The sequence below is a fragment of the Salvelinus alpinus genome, chromosome 31, assembly GCF_045679555.1.
Source record: "Salvelinus alpinus chromosome 31, SLU_Salpinus.1, whole genome shotgun sequence".
Lineage (NCBI taxonomy): Eukaryota > Metazoa > Chordata > Actinopteri > Salmoniformes > Salmonidae > Salvelinus > Salvelinus alpinus.
The window spans coordinates 32,095,926-32,103,425 of record NC_092116.1 but is presented as its reverse complement, the minus strand read 5'-3'; the positions used below and the strand labels follow the sequence as shown (position 1 = coordinate 32,103,425).

The 7,500-nt window shown below is 44.9% G+C and overlaps 1 protein-coding gene across 9 annotated transcripts in view; it reads left to right on the top strand.

The window, feature by feature from the left end:
* dysf (dysferlin, limb girdle muscular dystrophy 2B (autosomal recessive)) overlaps positions 1-7,500 on the top strand; it is a 210,889-nt gene that overhangs the window by 95,846 nt on the left and 107,543 nt on the right. The window lies entirely within an intron of this gene.

Below are 7,500 nucleotides of genomic sequence, written 5' to 3'. Positions count from 1 at the left end.
TCTAAGACTGGATCCTCACACTCCACCTATAAGACTGGATCATCACACTCCACCTCTAAGACTGGATCATCACACTCCACCTATAAGACTGGATCATCACACTCAACCTATATGACTGGATCATCACACTCCACCTCTAAGACTGGATCATCACACTCCACCTCTAAGACTGGATCATCACACTCCACCTATAAGACTGGATCATCACACTCAACCTATAAGACTGGATCATCACACTCCACCTCTAAGACTGGATCATCACACTCCACCTCTAAGACTGGATCATCACACTCCACCTCTAAGACTGGATCATCACACTCCACCTCTAAGACTGGATCATCACACTCAACCTATAAGACTGGATCATCACACTCAACCTCTAAGACTGGATCATCACACTCAACCTATAAGACTGGATCATCACACTCCACCTATAAGACTGGATCATCACACTCCACCTCTAAGACTGGATCATCACACTCCACCTATAAGACTGGATCATCACACTCAACCTAAGACTGGATCATCACACTCCACCTCTATGAATGGATCATCACACTCCACCTCTAAGACTGGATCATCACACTCAACCTATAAGACTGGATCCTCACACTCCACCTCTAAGACTGGATCATCACACTCCACCGCTAAGACTGGATCATCACACTCCACCTATAAGACTGGATCATCACACTCAACCTATAAGACTGGATCATCACACTCCACCTATAAGACTGGATCATCACACTCCACCTATAAGACTGGATCATCACACTCCACCTATAAGACTGGATCCTCACACTCCACCTATAAGACTGGATCATCACACTCCACCTCTAAGACTGGATCATCACACTCAACCTATAAGACTGGATCCTCACACTCCATCTCTAAGACTGGATCATCACACTCAACCTAAGACTGGATCATCACACTCAACCTAAGACTGGATCATCACACATCACACGAGGTATCTACAAATAGACCTCCATCCTATGCTATCTTGCTACCGATAGCCATCTACCCGGCCAGCTGTCTGGATCGCCGTGACCCCAACCAACCTCTACTCACTGGACCCTTATTGATCACTCGATTAAGCATGCCTCTCCTTAATGTAAATATGCCTTGTCCATTGCTGTTCTGGTTAGTGTTTATTGGCTTATTTCACTGTAGAGCCTCTAGCCCTGCTCACTATACCATATCCAACCTCTCAGTTCCACCACCCACATATGCGATGACATCACCTGGTTTCAATGATGTTTCTAGAGACAATATCTCTCTCATCATCACTCAATACCTAGGTTTACCTCCACTGTATTCACATCCTACCATACCTTTGTCTGTACATTATTCCTTTAAGCTATTTTATCGCCCCCAGAAACTTCCTTTTACTCTCTGCTCTAGAAGTTCTAGACGACCAATTCTCATAGCTTTTAGCCGTACCCTTATCCTACTCCTCCTCTGTTCCTCTGGTGATGTAGAGGTGAATCCAGGCCCTGCAGTACCTAGCTCCACTCCTATTCCCCAGGCGCTCTCTTTTGATGACTTCTGTAACCGTAATAGCCTTGGCTTCATGCATGTTAACATTAGAAGCCTCCTCCCTAAGTTTGTTTTGTTCACTGCTTTAGCACACTCTGCCAACCCGGATGTTTTAGCCGTGTCTGAATCCTGGCTTAGAAAGACCACCAAAAATTCTGACATTTTCATCCCCAACTACAAGATTTTCAGACAAGATAGAACGGCCAAAGGGGGCGGTGTTGCAATCTATTGTAAAGATAGCCTGCAGAGTTCTGTTTTACTATCCAGGTCTGTTCCCAAACAATTTGAACTTCTACTTTTAAAAATCCACCTCTCTAAAAACAAGTCTCTCACCGTTGCCGCCTGCTATAGACCACCCTCTGCCCCCAGCTGTGCTGTGGACACTATATGTGAACTGATTGCCCCCCATCTATCTTCAGAGCTCGTGCTGCTAGGCGACCTAAATTTGAACATGCTTAACACCCCAGCCACCCTACAATCTAAGCTTGATGCCCTCAATCTCACACAAATTATCAATGAACCTACCAGGTACCACCCCAATTCCGTAAACACGGGTACCCTCATAGATATCATCCTAACAAACTTGCCCTCCAAATACACCTCTGCTGTTTTCAACCAAGATCTCAGCGATCACTGCCTCATTGCCTGCATCCGTAATGGGTCAGCGGTCAAACGACCTCCACTCATCACTGTCAAACGCTCCCTGAAACACTTCAGCGAGCAGGCCTTTCTAATCGACCTGGCCGAGGTATCCTGGAAGGATATTGATCTCATCCCGTCAGTAGAGGATGCCTGGACATTTTTTTAAAATGCCTTCCTCACCATCTTGAATAAGCATGCCCCATTCAAGAAATTTAGAACCAGGAACAGATATAGCCCTTGGTTCTCTCCAGACCTGACTGCCCTTAACCAACAGAAAAACATCCTATGGCGTTCTGCATTAGCATCGAACAGCCCCCGTGATATGCAACTGTTCAGGGAAGCTAGAAACCAGTATACACAGGCAGTTAGAAAAGCCAAGGCTAGCTTTTTCAAGCAGAAATTTGCTTCCTGCAACACAAATTCAAAAAAGTTCTGGGACACTGTAAAGTCCATGGAGAATAAGAACACCTCCTCCCAGCTTCCAACTGCTCTGAAGATAGGAAACACTGTCACCACCGACAAATCCATTATAATTGAGAATTTCAATAAGCATTTTTCTACGGCTGGCCATGCTTTCCACCTGGCTACCCCTACCCCGGACAACAGCACTGCCCTCCCCTCTGCTACTCGCCCAAGCCTTCCCCATTTCTCTTTCTCCCAAATACAGTCAGCTGATGTTCTAAAAGAGCTGCAAAATCTGGACCCTTACAAATCAGCCGGGCTAGATAATCTGGACCCTTTCTTTCTAAAACTATCTGCTGAAATTGTTGCCACCCCTATTACTAGCCTTTTCAACCTCTCTTTCGTGTCGTCTGAGATTCCCAAAGATTGGAAAGCAGCTGCGGTTATCCCCCTCTTCAAAGGGGGGGACACTCTTGACCCTAACAGCTACAGACCTACAGTGGGGAGAACAAGTATTTGATACACTGCCGATTTTGCAGGTTTTCCTACTTACAAAGCATGTAGAGGTCTGTAATTTTTATCATAGGTACACTTCAACTGTGAGAGACGGAATCTAAAACAAAAATCCAGAAAATCACATTGTATGATTTTTAAATAATTAATTTGCATTTTATTGCATGACATAAGTATTTGATCACCTACCAACCAGTAAGAATTCCGGCTCTCACAGACCTGTTAGTTTTTCTTTAAGAAGCCCTCCTGTTCTCCACTCATTACCTGTATTAACTGCACCTGTTTGAACTCGTTACCTGTATAAAAGACACCTGTCCACACACAATCAAACAGATTCCAACCTCTCCACAATGGCCAAGACCAGAGAGCTGTGTAAGGACATCAGGGATAAAATTGTAGACCTGCACAAGGCTGGGATGGGCTACAGGACAATAGGCAAGCAGCTTGGTGAGAAGGAAACAACTGTTGGCGCAATTATTAGAAAATGGAAGAAGTTCAAGATGACGGTCAATCACCCTCGGTCTGGGGCTCCATGCAAGATTTCACCTCGTGGGGCATCAATGATCATGAGGAAGGTGAGGGATCAGCCCAGAACTACACGGCAGGACCTGGTCAATGACCTGAAGAGAGCTGGGACCACAGTCTCAAAGAAAACCATTAGTAACACACTACGCCGTCATGGATTAAAATCCTGCAGCGCACGCAAGGTCCCCCTGCTTAAGCCAGTGCATGTCCAGGCCTGTCTGAAGTTTGCCAATGACCATCTGGATGATCCAGAGGAGGAATGGGAGAAGGTCATGTGGTCTGATGAGACAAAAATAGAGCTTTTTGGTCTAACTCCACTCGCCGTGTTTGGAGGAAGAAGAAGTATGAGTACAACCCCAAGAACACCATCCCAACCGTGAAGCATGGAGGTGGAAACATCATTCTTTGGGGATGCTTTTCTGCAAAGGGGACAGGACGACTGCACCGTATTGAGGGGAGGATGGATGGGGCCATGTATCGCGAGATCTTGGCCAACAACCTCCTTCCCTCAGTAAGAGCATTGAAGATGGGTCGTGGCTGGGTCTTCCAGCATGACAACGACCCGAAGCACACAGCCATGGCAACTAAGGAGTGGCTCCGTAAGAAGCATCTCAAGGTCCTGGAGTGGCCTAGCCAGTCTCCAGACCTGAACCCAATAGAAAATCTTTGGAGGGAGCTGAAAGTCCGTATTGCCCAGCGACAGCCCCGAAACCTGAAGGATCTGGAGAAGATCTGTAGGGAGGAGTGGGCCAAAATCCCTGCTGCAGTGTGTGCAAACCTAGTCAAGAACTACAGGAAACGTATGATCTCTGTAATTGCAAACAAAGGTTTCTGTACCAAATATTAAGTTCTGCTTTTCTGATGTATCAAATACTTATGTCATGCAATAAAATGCAAATTAATTACTTAAAAATCATACAATGTGATTTTCTGGATTTTTGTTTTAGATTCCGTCTCTCACAGTTGAAGTGTACCTATGTTAAAAATTACAGACCTCTACATGCTTTGTAAGTAGGAAAACCTGCAAAATCGGCAGTGTATCAAATACTTGTTCTCCCCACTGTATATCTATCCTACCCTGCCTTTCTAAGGTCTTCGAAAGCCAAGTCAACAAACAGATTACCGACCATTTCGAATCCCACCATACCTTCTCCGCTATGCAATCTGGTTTCAGAGCTGGTCATGGGTGCACCTCAGCCACGCTCAAGGTCATAAACGATATCTTAACCGCCATCGATAGGAAACAATACTGTGCAGCCGTATTCATTTACCTGGCCAAGGCTTTTGACTCTGTCAATCACCACATCCTCATCGGCAGACTCGACAGCCTTGGTTTCTCTAATGATTGCCTCGCCTGGTTCACCAACTACTTCTCTGATCGAGTTCAGTGTGTCAAATCGGAGGGTCTGTTGTCCGGGCCTCTGGCAGTCTCTATGGGGGTGCCACAGGGTTCAATTCTTGGACCGACTCTCTTCTCTGTATACATCAATGATGTCGCTCTTGCTGCTGGTGATTCTCTGATCCACCTCTACGCAGACGACACTATTCTGTATACTTCTGGCCCTTCTTTTGACACTGTGTTAACAACCCTCCAGGCGAGCTTCAATGCCATACAACTCTCCTTCCGTGGCCTCCAATTGCTCTTAAATACAAGTAAAACTAAATGCATGCTCTTCAACCGATCGCTGCCTGCACCTGCCCGCCTGTCCAACATCACTACTCTGGACGGCTCTGACTTAGAATATGTGGACAACTACAAATACCTAGGTGTCTGGTTAGACTGTAAACTCTCCTTCCAGACTCACATCAAACATCTCCAATCCAAAGTTAAATCTAGAATTGGCTTCCTATTCCGCAACAAAGCATCCTTCACTCATGCTGCCAAACATACCCCTGTAAAACTGACCATCCTACCAATCCTCGACTTCGGTGATGTCATTTACAAAATAGCCTCCAAAACCCTACTCAATAAATTGGATGCAGTCTATCACAGTGCCATCCGTTTTGTCACCAAAGCCCCATATACTACCCACCACTGCGACCTGTACACTCTCGTTGGCTGGCCCTCGCTTCATACTCGTCGCCAAACCCACTGGTTCCAGGTCATCTACAAGACCCTGCTAGGTAAAGTCCCCCCTTATCTCAGCTCGCTGGTCACCATAGCAACACCTACCTGTAGCACGCGCTCCAGCAGGTATATCTCACTGGTCACCCCCAAAACCAATTCTTCCTTTGGCCGCCTCTCCTTCCAGTTCTCTGCTGCCAATGACTGGAACGAACTACAAAAATCTCTGAAACTGGAAACACTTATCTCCCTCACTAGCTTTAAGCACCAGCTGTCAGAGCAGCTCATAGATTACTGCACCTGTACATAGCCCATCTATAATTTAGCCCAAACAACTACCTCTTTACCTACTGTATTTATTTATTTATTTTGCTTCTTTGCACCCCATTATTTCTGTCTCTACTTTGCGCTTTCTTCCACTGCAAACCAACCATTCCAGTGTTTTTAGTTTTTATTTTACTTGCTGTGTTGTATTTACTTCGCCACCATGGCCTTTTTATATTTTTATTTATTTATACATATATTTGTTTGCCTTCACCTCCCTTATCTCACCTCACTTGCTCACATTGTATATAGACTTATTTTTTTTTCACTGTATCATTGACTGTATGTTTGTTTTACTCCATGTGTAACTATGTGTTGTTGTATGTGTCGAACTGCTTTGCTTTATCTTGGCCAGGTCGCAATTGTAAATGAGAACGTGTTCTCAATTTGCCTACCTGGTTAAATAAAGGTTAAATAAAAAATAAATAAAAAAAAACACTCAACCTCTAAGACTGGATCATCACACTCAACCTATAAGACTGGATAATCACACTCAACCTATAAGACTGGATCATCACACTCAACCTAAGACTGGATCATCACACTCAACCTAAGACTGGATCATCACACTCAACCTCTAAGACTGGATCATCACACTCAACCTAAGACTGGATCATCACACTCAACCTAAGACTGGATCATCACACTCAACCTAAGACTGGATCATCACACTCAACCTCTAAGACTGGATCATCACACTCAACCTAAGACTGGATCATCACACTCAACCTAAGACTGGATCATCACACTCAACCTCTAAGACTGGATCATCACACTCAACCTAAGACTGGATCATCACACTCAACCTAAGACTGGATCATCACACTCAACCTCTAAGACTGGATCATCACACTCAACCTAAGACTGGATCATCACACTCAACCTAAGACTGGATCATCACACTCAACCTAAGACTGGATCATCACACTCAACCTCTAAGACTGGATCATCACACTCAACCTCTAAGACTGGATCATCACACTCAACCTAAGACTGGATCATCACACTCAACCTCTAAGACTGGATCATCACACTCAACCTAAGACTGGATCATCACACTCAACCTCTAAGACTGGATCATCACACTCAACCTAAGACTGGATCATCACACTCAACCTAAGACTGGATCATCACACTCAACCTCTAAGACTGGATCATCACACTCAACCTAAGACTGGATCATCACACTCAACCTAAGACTGGATCATCACACTCAACCTAAGACTGGATCATCACACTCAACCTCTAAGACTGGATCATCACACTCAACCTCTAAGACTGGATCATCACACTCAACCTAAGACTGGATCATCACACTCAACCTCTAAGACTGGATCATCACACTCAACCTAAGACTGGATCATCACACTCAACCTAAGACTGGATCATCACACTCAACCTCTAAGACTGGATCATCACACTCAACCTAAGACTGGATCATCACACTCAACCTAAGACTGGATCATCACACTCAACCTAAGACTGGATCA